The 9,311-nt window shown below is 46.0% G+C and overlaps 1 long non-coding RNA gene across 7 annotated transcripts in view; it reads left to right on the top strand.

Moving 5' to 3' along the window:
- The first annotated feature begins 252 nt into the window (after positions 1-252).
- The window catches only part of LOC125183154 (uncharacterized), a 37,826-nt gene continuing 28,767 nt past the window's right edge, over positions 253-9,311 (top strand). For all 7 annotated transcript variants that reach the window (XR_010825164.1, XR_007164489.2, XR_007164491.2 and 4 more), the window contains exon 1: positions 253-396. This is a non-coding gene — a long non-coding RNA (uncharacterized lncRNA). The remainder of the gene's footprint in view (positions 397-9,311) is intronic.

The following is a 9,311-nucleotide window of genomic DNA, read 5'->3' as shown; positions in this document are numbered from 1 at the left end:
CCTGCAATGGGCCTTTATAAACTTCAGCTTTAAAACCCAGGCACCAAACTTATTGACACTCGAACCCATCTAGACAGGCCCTAAACTGTCAAGGCTTAACAAAGATTTTCTCCAGCTGAGGCTGGAAGAGGGAAATTTTCAGAGCCTGGTGCAAAGCGTGAGCCTGACCAGGCCTCAAGGCACTGACTGGTGTTAACAGCCCTGACCAGCCTCACCTGGGTCTTGCACCCACACCCAGGGCCCTGGGGCCCATTTAAGCTCAGCTTGGTGCCCTTGTTCCTCTTTGAGTTGTGCTGGAGGAGTGCAGGTCTCTAGCTCAGGCATAGCTATACTGCTTGGCCTTGGACCCTGAAGATCCATCTGAAGAAGGGGGGCTTTCTACCTACTGCTACCACAGTAAGGCTCTCGTTTCAGATTTAAATTGGGGGTTTGGTGACTCATGTTCTCCTCTTTGCACTGCAGAAGAGTGAGTTTGCTGCAGGGGCTGCAGAGGTTGAACAAGATGTGTGCTCAAGGTGGTGCAAACTAAATGGGGATGGCCCTGCCCCTGCTGCCCAGCAGGCCCCCCTGGCCCTGCAGCTGCCAGCCTGCAGTTTATATGGTGTTTCCTCGGCCTGCTGCATTGCATGAATTCAACCCAGTATTTGCATAGAGCTGTGACTGTGTCAGAAACCCAATTCCTGTAGGATCTGATGTTTTTGGCCATGAACAAGTGCAGGGCCCCAGTGCCTGCAGGCAGGGGCACAGCAAGCAGTGTAATTCCCTGCTTGTACAAGCAGGTTCATCCTTTCCTATTTACTTCTGAACGTTTTTCATTACAATGTTCTTGTGACGCTCTAGGGCTGGAAACACCAGGAATATAAATCAGAGCTTGTCATTGGTAGACATCATATTTATTATACATGCATATACTTTTATTGTTCAGATAACACACATTTACTTCTGAATCTTGTCTATTATCAGATGCTTGCTATTCTAACACTTTTCTTTTTCACACACGTGAAATAGTATGCTTAATGATTGGTTTCTGACTGGAGAAATCAGTCTGTTAGAAAAGTCTCAGCCTGCATGCCCTCTGTGCTCTGACTTGGCAATTTAGTTGCATCTGGTCCCCTGGGTTTTGCCTTTTTTCCCCCAGTGGGGAAGGTGGTGAGGGAGCCCAGAAAGCTCCTTCTGTGCCTCTTTTTCACGGCTAATGTGAGAACAGAGTCCAGTATCCCCCTTAGACTAAAAGTCTGGGGATGAAAGACAAAAAGAAGGCATGTATAATTCTGGAGGGATTTGAGGATTTCCCTGGAGAGGCGAGAGCAGCGAGCCCTGCTCTCTTCACCTGCCACCACGAATGCTGCTCAGCTGCTCGAGGAGTGAAGGCATGGAGAGGGGTGGCTCTGGGTACTGCAGGCTGCTGCTAGCAATTGGAAGGGAGGCACGTAGCCAAATGCTGTTTTTCGGATGCCAGCCCCCAGCTGTACACTTCCAATTATCCAAGCACATCCATATGCACGTGCAGACCCCTGCCTCGCTGGTGTGTGGGCAGAGGACCCAGCCCCGCTCCCGCAGATGGGCGCAGGCAGCTCGCACAGCCTGGCTTAATGGGAGCAGAACTTTGTCCTTGAGATCCCCACACGTGTGGCGTTCAGCAGCCTTTTGAAGTGCAGTCAAAAGCCTCATCTGAGAGCAAAGATGCTTGTTTCCCATGGAGCTGTTCCTCTGCCTGATGCTTTATTTCAGGACCATGGGCAATTAGTGGAGTCCCAGGCAGAGGAGTTTGGGCATCCTGCAGGACCACATGCGGGTTTCCTGGGGGGTGTGAACAAGGATGCTATTGTTTCTCCAGATGGGTTATTAGTGATGGCAAACTTGCCCCTCTGCTGGGGTAAAAGCTCTTACACCCACACAGTGTCAATGAGTCATGTCCCAGATAACCGAAGCGGGCTGCCTGCAGTCAGAAAGCACAGGGTGGGGGGGGAACAGCCCATTATTCTGATCAACAACCACCGCTGGCAGGAGAAGTGGGGGGAATTTAAAGGAAGCTTTTCTCCCAAGTTCTCAGGAATAGCTCCAGGGCCTGGGCTTTATAAACTTTCCAGGAAGGTTTGTTTGATCAGATAGGAAAAAATATCTAAACTATTTTTCATATACGCTTCATTTTTACTCATCAGAGTGCTACAAGTAGTAATATCAGGAAATAGATTCACAGGCAGAAGTATGATTTTTAAGTTAACGATGTTCATTTAATTTCAACTCTTGTCTCCTCGATGTGCCTCCTCCTAATGCTCTAAATAGCTCTTCTGCCTCTTTGATGTTTACACCCTTCAAATGCATAAAGACAGTTCTCTACAATTCCTCATTTTGCCAAGCAATACATACTTAGTGCTTTTCATCTCTCTCCATAAATCAATCCCTTTCCTCCAACAGGAGTTAGAATAGGATTTTTTTTCCTTATTAGATTTGTACTGAGAATTTCTTTTCAGAAACAGATAAATGATACAAGGCTTTTTCATGACAAAGCATCCTATCATACATTATTAGCAAACACTTCCACAGTGTAACAGGAATAAAAATAGAAGTGGGCTATAAAAAAGAATGTATAGCGGGATGGCATCTAATCTCACAGCATGGCACTAAAAGTGGAGCAGTTCCTTCACATTTCTTTGCAAATCTTCAAGGAAAGATCCAGGAGTCCTAAGAAATGCTTTGCATCTTTTACTTAAGGATTTAGTTAAATTCTATGCAATCTTTGACATCAAGTTAATGAATTTTCTCCTCATTCAAAAAGCCCACCTATTGCTTGCAGCGGAATTGAAGCTGCAGATCCTTCCCAGCCAGCTCTGCTGCTGCTCCCTGCCTTGCTGTCCTCCCCTGTGTTTTGGCTCAGAGATGCCTGTGCACGTCCTCTTCCACAAAACTTTAACTGAGAAACTGCCTGGGTTAAGAACTCTTTCAGTTCCCACTTATCTCAAAAACAAGCATTTTTTTATTACCGATTTCCAGCAGAAGCAGTCAGATACAAACTAGCCAGTGCTCTCACCTGGCAGGACAGGTTAACAAGTATGTGATATGCTTTTAGGATTGCTGCTTCTGATGGATCCTTCCTGCACCCTCCGATCGAGGTGGCTGTGCTTTAGAGGCTGCACTGATAAAGAGTTCCTGGGAAAAAGTCGCCCTCAGATTTCCCATATTTCTGAAAGCAATTTTGGTTGAAGTCCAGCAAACCCTGCAAAAATGATTTTCAAATGAAATTACGAATGGAAGACAAATACTCAAATAGACAACAATTTCAGCAGCTATTTGTCAGAAGCAGCCCAGGACCTGGGAGCTTTCCCTGCCTGGAGATTGCTGCCCTGGGACGTAGGCACGTGCAGCTGTGCACGGGTGGCCTGATCTTTCCTGCATTGCTCTTCCAGCTATGAATGTGAGGAAAGGTGAGGCTGATTGATGGGTTTATTTCCCCTGCTTGTGGCTTCAAGGGTGGATTTGAGAAGGGGATTGTACCCTGGGGGCCTGAACACCCCAGCAGGGCTGGCTGCTGGGTCTCCAAGTCTACCTGGGAGCAAATACAGGGACAAGCAGGGGCAAGAAAGGTTAAAATCCAAGCATTTGGGGGGAATTTAAGTAAATGTAGCAAATAATAAGCTGTGCTGCTGCAGCATACATCCAGGGAGGGAGCCTGGAGGTAGCTTCTATCATCTCACAAAGGAGCAGGTGCTCCAAAGGAAACCAATATCTGAAACTTTCAGCGAAGTGCCAAAGATCTTCTCTGGAGCTGCTGCCAGCCAGCAGAGAGGAGGCAGGAAAACCAGCACAAAGCCAACGTGGCTTTGTAATGAACCAAAGCAGTGCCAGGAGTTGCTGTGCGCTGGGGTTTTATGACCGTGCATTTTAATGTTTTATTGTTCTTGTCCTTAGCCCTGGGTTAGCACAGCAGTGGGTCAGGCTGCTTCCCTCTGATGGCTCCTTGTCGGACGCTGTTGGCATCACTGCAGATTTCTGTCTGACACAGAAGGTGCCCCTCAGCCAGCCCAAACCTGAAAGGTAGACTTTTTAAACTCAGTTTAATATTTCAGAAATGTATAGTGCTCTTTTGGCCTCTTTCAGCTGTCTTCCCTGATACGTGCCTGAATGTCAGCTCCCCTCCCCGGGGAGGCTGAGAACCGTTCAGTTCTGCTATTCCTCCAGAAAACAGATTCCTGTAACTGCTCCTGCTGTTGTTGCACAGAATTTTAGTGCAGCAAGAAAATGACAGGTAGGAAGTGGGGTTTAAAAGTTGGTTTTTTTGTTGTTGTTGTTTTTAATTCAGGCTGTGGGTTAGTGAGGAGCCCAGATTGACTGCTTCAATTTAAAACAAAATATAAGCAGTATTTTTGGTGTTTAAATGTTGCTGGTGAGAAGCAGTTGTATACCTTGGTGTATAGGTAAGGACACAGGGAAGCAGAAACTAGGCTATGCCGTGGTTCAGGCACTGAGCTCCTCACCCCAACCTTGTGGCTGCCGCAGCTCTCCTCCTGCTTGTGACAGGAGCAGCAGATGCTCTCCTAATACCAAGATCCTCAGGCAACTTCCCAGATTTTTGAGTCTCCAGGAAGTTTCTCTCCCAGGACAGATTTTGGCCACAGATGCACCGAGCTGCCTGCGAGCCCCAGGGCAGCCAGGCACAGACAACCTGCTGCTTCCCCAGGCAGACCCCCCCCCCAGCCCTGCGTTGCCTCGTGCTTTGACCATGCCGGGGGCTGTGCTCGTACCTTCCCCAGGCGGATATCAAACCTGGCTTTGGAGAACCTCTTCAAAGGCCAAATAAATGCCCTCTGCCCTTCTCGCTGGCTGCATGGAGGTTTTTCCTTTGGGCTCCTGCTATTATCTGGAGTGTGCATGTAGGTGTTTCTATATGCTCACACACATACAGACACGTGTGTGTATAAATACGCACGTGCTTGCTAAGTCAGTACTAGCACAAGCTGTCTGTGTTTGTGGCGCATTCTGTTTCTCAGGGCAACATTTAGACTGAAGTCCCTGAAGAACAGCCTCTTGCTGAGTGTTTCCAGCATGGCTAACCCTCCTGGGCTTTCATTTCCTGACTGGCTTTTAATGGAATGTAAAGAACAGAAATAATATCTTCCATTAAAACTTTATTAGGTAGCTCTTCCACTTAAGAGAGCTGTTTCGCTTACTCCCAGCCAAATGAATCCTGGTGATTGAAAGCTAAACATGAGGATTCAAGAGGAGGAGGGGGAAGCAGAAAGCCACCTGCAATCTTGAAATGATGGAGACCAGCAGTGTGGGGGCTCGGTGACCTGCCTGGGAAGATGCTTGCAGCTCAGTGTGGAGTCCTGGGCCAGAGCTAGATGTGATGGGACACACTAAAACAAGAGCCAGCCTGGGCAAGGCACTTCATTTCCTGGCAGGGGGCATCTGCAAATGTACACCCCCCCACTTTTATATCCTGCTGATTTCCACTGAAGTCTCTTATAATTACTGGGAGCATCAGACATCTGCTCACTTCCATGGATGTTGCTAAGGCTACTGGTGGCTGACTGATGTGTGGTTACCACCAGAGAGCAGCCTGAGTGGCAGCAGCTGACCTTCTTTGGAGCATCTGTATCGCTGCTCACCTTCCCTCTGGCTTTTGCTGTGACCTTTGGATACAGATCGATCCCAGATTAGTGTCTGTTAACAATAAATACTTTAAAATTAGGATCCAAGCAGACAAGTTCTGAAAAGGTTAGATAAGCTTGGGGCAAGTTAGTGCAAGACCCTGCTCTCTGTGCTGGAGGTTGGTCCGTGTGATCTATTTTCCAAAAGTGTCTTCCAGTCCTATTACCTTTGATTGCAGAGCACAAACAGCTGGACAGCCCTAGGATGGTGGAGTCTGGCACCTGTGTTGTCTAAGCTGGGTTGCACAAAGCCCTGTTACAGTCTAGGGGATGGGCTATAACTTATTTTTCTTGGCACTCCCTGGTGTGTTGATAGAACTAGCGTTCTGCCAAGCAAAGATGGATAAATGCATCCAGCTGGACTGGCTTTAGTTTGTGAGTGGCAGGTGAGGGTTTTTCATTTTTCCCTTGGACGGTTATACCATCTTTAACACTCCATTTGCGAGCTTCTGACTGCACAAATATATCAGTATACACATACATGCAATATGGAGGCTGTAGGCTGTGTAACAGACTTGAACCTAGATACTTGCAGAAGCTATGTAGGAAAGCCTACGATATTTCCTGATCAACAGCTATGAACTGGTTAAATGGAAACTTTGATCAATAAAATCAAAGCTATTTTGTGCATCTTTGCAATATCATCTGTTCAGTATCCAAGAACTCTGGGGGTAAAAGTGTGTCACGGGTGATGTAAAGCTGCTTCAGTGCCCCAGCAGTACAGGAGAATGGAAGTAATGAACAGAAATGCTCAGTTAGAGCTTTTTCCATATTTTATGTTAATCATTAGGGTAGAGCTGAAATTAGCTTTAATTGATATTAAGCACTGAAAAAATGAATCCTCTGGAGAATGAGTCTCTTTAACCTTTAATGATGCAGTAAATAAAATATGCTGTCAACATTTGTGCAATAGTAAGGGTTTTCAAAATTCCGTATCTGTATGGTGAGGAATTCAATATGCCTAATTCTCCATTACAACAGATAAAGGTTATGTCAGAGCATAAATCCAGCTACAGGTTTTCCACATTTCCAAGCTATCTGTCATGCCCCGGTAATTCCCTGCACTGGTTTGTTATTTCTAATAGGAAGATGGAGGAAGGAAGGGCTGTGACAAGCATGTTCTGTTTGCCAGCTTCTTTCTTTGTGCACCTTCTTGCACGTAGGCGTCCGGTGGCAGGGTATCAATAGAGAATCTATGGAATTGTAAGCAGAGGGGAAAGAAAAAGGACCAACACTGCCTATTCCTCCTTTTGGGTGAAATATGTCTGAAAATGTTTCATTTTTCACTTTAAAGGCAAGATGGAGTTGCAAAAGACTTCAGTGCTTTAGGGACACTTAGGTTGGTAATAGGCCATTTTTCTGTCTGTCAGGGCTCAGCCTGATTTTGAAACACCTAATAACTGCTTGGGTGAGGCACACGAAATATTTCTCTGCTGTAAGCATCAGGAAACTTGTTTTTTCATAAAATCCATTTGATCACTGCAACCAACTGGAAATCTTGCATCATTTAGGCAAGTTACTGTAACATTGGTGGTTACTCTGTCGTAGCTAACTAAGAGGAAACAAATTTCCCCACTTATATTTTTATCTTTGCTCAGAAATGATGCAAGAACAGTTCTCACGTCATGGGGTATGCATCTGCTTTGGAGAGTTCCCAGCAGATCTTTCAGTAGACTGGGGAATATATTTCTGCATGCTTCAGGAAGTCTTCCTGAGTGATGAGTTAATGCTTCGTGATTTTTCAGGGTGCCATCCCCTTACTCTTGCACAACGATAAAGGTTAGCCCTTTGGCAACAATGAGGCATGCCTGAAAACATAAGAGAATCTTATTGTTTAATATGCTGCTGCATTGCTCTTTCGTTCTTTTCTCATTTTCCTCCTTATTTGGAGTCTGGGAGGATTTAGGGATGGGAAGGAAACAGAAGTGTCTCCAAAATAACTTCTATGTTTTATGGTGTTAGAAAGCTCTTCCCTCTGACAGAAAGACACTGATTTCTTGGGACAACACCATGTCCCACGGCTGCCAATGATGTGCTGAGAAGGTCAGTGAGATCTGGATAAATACTTCTTTCATTTGTCAGTGAAAACACTCAAAGTAGAGTGCACTGGGATTTTTAGCTCCAACAGTGGTGCCTCTGGTTTTCTTCAGAGGAAACAGCCAAAATGGAGAAAACCAACCTGAATACTGCACAGCTACCAGGACAAGTAGACGCATGGCCACAAGTGATGACGGGCAGCGAGGCAAGGAGAAGTGCTGGGAATGATGGAGGCAGCCCATATAGGCAAAGTAATTTTATGGAGTTAAGACACAGAGGATCTAATTTTCTTCTCGAAGGCTCATTACCATGATTTTGTTACACATTATTTATGGGCTGTTATGATAGTCCTGGCAGGTCATAATTGGCTGAAGCTGGAGAATTAGTCACATTTTTCACATTTGGAAGAATGATCTGTACGGTTACACTAATGACTTCATTCCCGGAGATGCCATGTGCTGGGCAGGGACTGCCTGCATCGGGGTACGGCTGCGTTAACCCTATCTTGCTCTGAGCACTGTGCATGGGAGCTTTACTTTGTTCACGAGATACCTATAGGCTTTCCTATACTTTGAAGAGGCTGTTTGGTCTGTAAGCAACTTACTACTTTTGTGATGGTTTCTCCTTTCCTTCCCCTTCCTTGAGTCTGGAACTTAAACTACGACTGTTTTTCTGTATTTTAAAAATGCATTTTTTAACTAGTCTGTCCGTGCAGGGGCGTTGTTCTCTCCCATCAGAGCCGGCTGCTGCAGCGTTACGGCAGGTCCAGCTCTTTCACTGGGAGTTGTTAACCCCTGTTAAGAGATGAGCAACAGTTTAAACCGAGCAGGGGGGTTATTGGCAGCACTTCCAACCATGCCTTTCTGTGTACATAGCAAAACCCAAACAATTTTTCACAGATGATGAATCAGAAGGGAGCACTATAATTGTTTTATCTGCCTTTTGGGACAGCACAAGCTGCTAACTCTTGAATTAAAGCCTGGGGAATGTTACTCTATCTTCCTGAGGAAGGGATAGATTTGGTTAAAGGATTTCCAGTGACAAGGATCCTACACAAACCTTCTGACCTCTCCCAAGCTGTTAATTGCTGTCGTAGCTAAAGGGATATTTATTCTTGAATAAATTTGTGCTATGTTGGGTTGTAGCATTTGGATCGTGTCACTGTTTAGTCTGCTAGACTAAAGAGAAAAGCACACTGCCATGAGAGGAAACTATAGACCATGATAAGTGGATTGGAAAACATGCCTTGGAGCAAAGGATGCCAGAAGAAAGCTAAAGGGTAACTTGAACCATTTGCAGATCTTCCATAGACCTTTTACATTTTATTAACTCCTCCTTGGTTTGTAGGTCTTGGGACCAGCACAAGATAGTGGGGCTAACCAGCATGTGAAATTCAGATCCAGGAGAACCTCCCACCAGTATTTTGATATTTAAGCCCTGTCTATATGGTCAGGGATGGCCTAAATCTGCTCACACCAGGCCGACCTCCCACGATGGCAATGCAAGGCTCTGGGAGGAGGCAAGGCAGCCGCTATGAGCCGTGTCCAGGAGCAATAGTCGTCCTGTCCCTCCTCCTGGAGCACGCGCTCTGCAGTCTGTCCTCTGCAGCTCAGGTGTGGCTGA

The sequence above is a fragment of the Anser cygnoides genome, chromosome 15 (genome assembly GCF_040182565.1).
Source record: "Anser cygnoides isolate HZ-2024a breed goose chromosome 15, Taihu_goose_T2T_genome, whole genome shotgun sequence".
Lineage (NCBI taxonomy): Eukaryota > Metazoa > Chordata > Aves > Anseriformes > Anatidae > Anser > Anser cygnoides.
The sequence above is the reverse complement of the archived record's forward strand: the minus strand, read 5'-3'. Positions and strand labels throughout refer to the sequence as shown.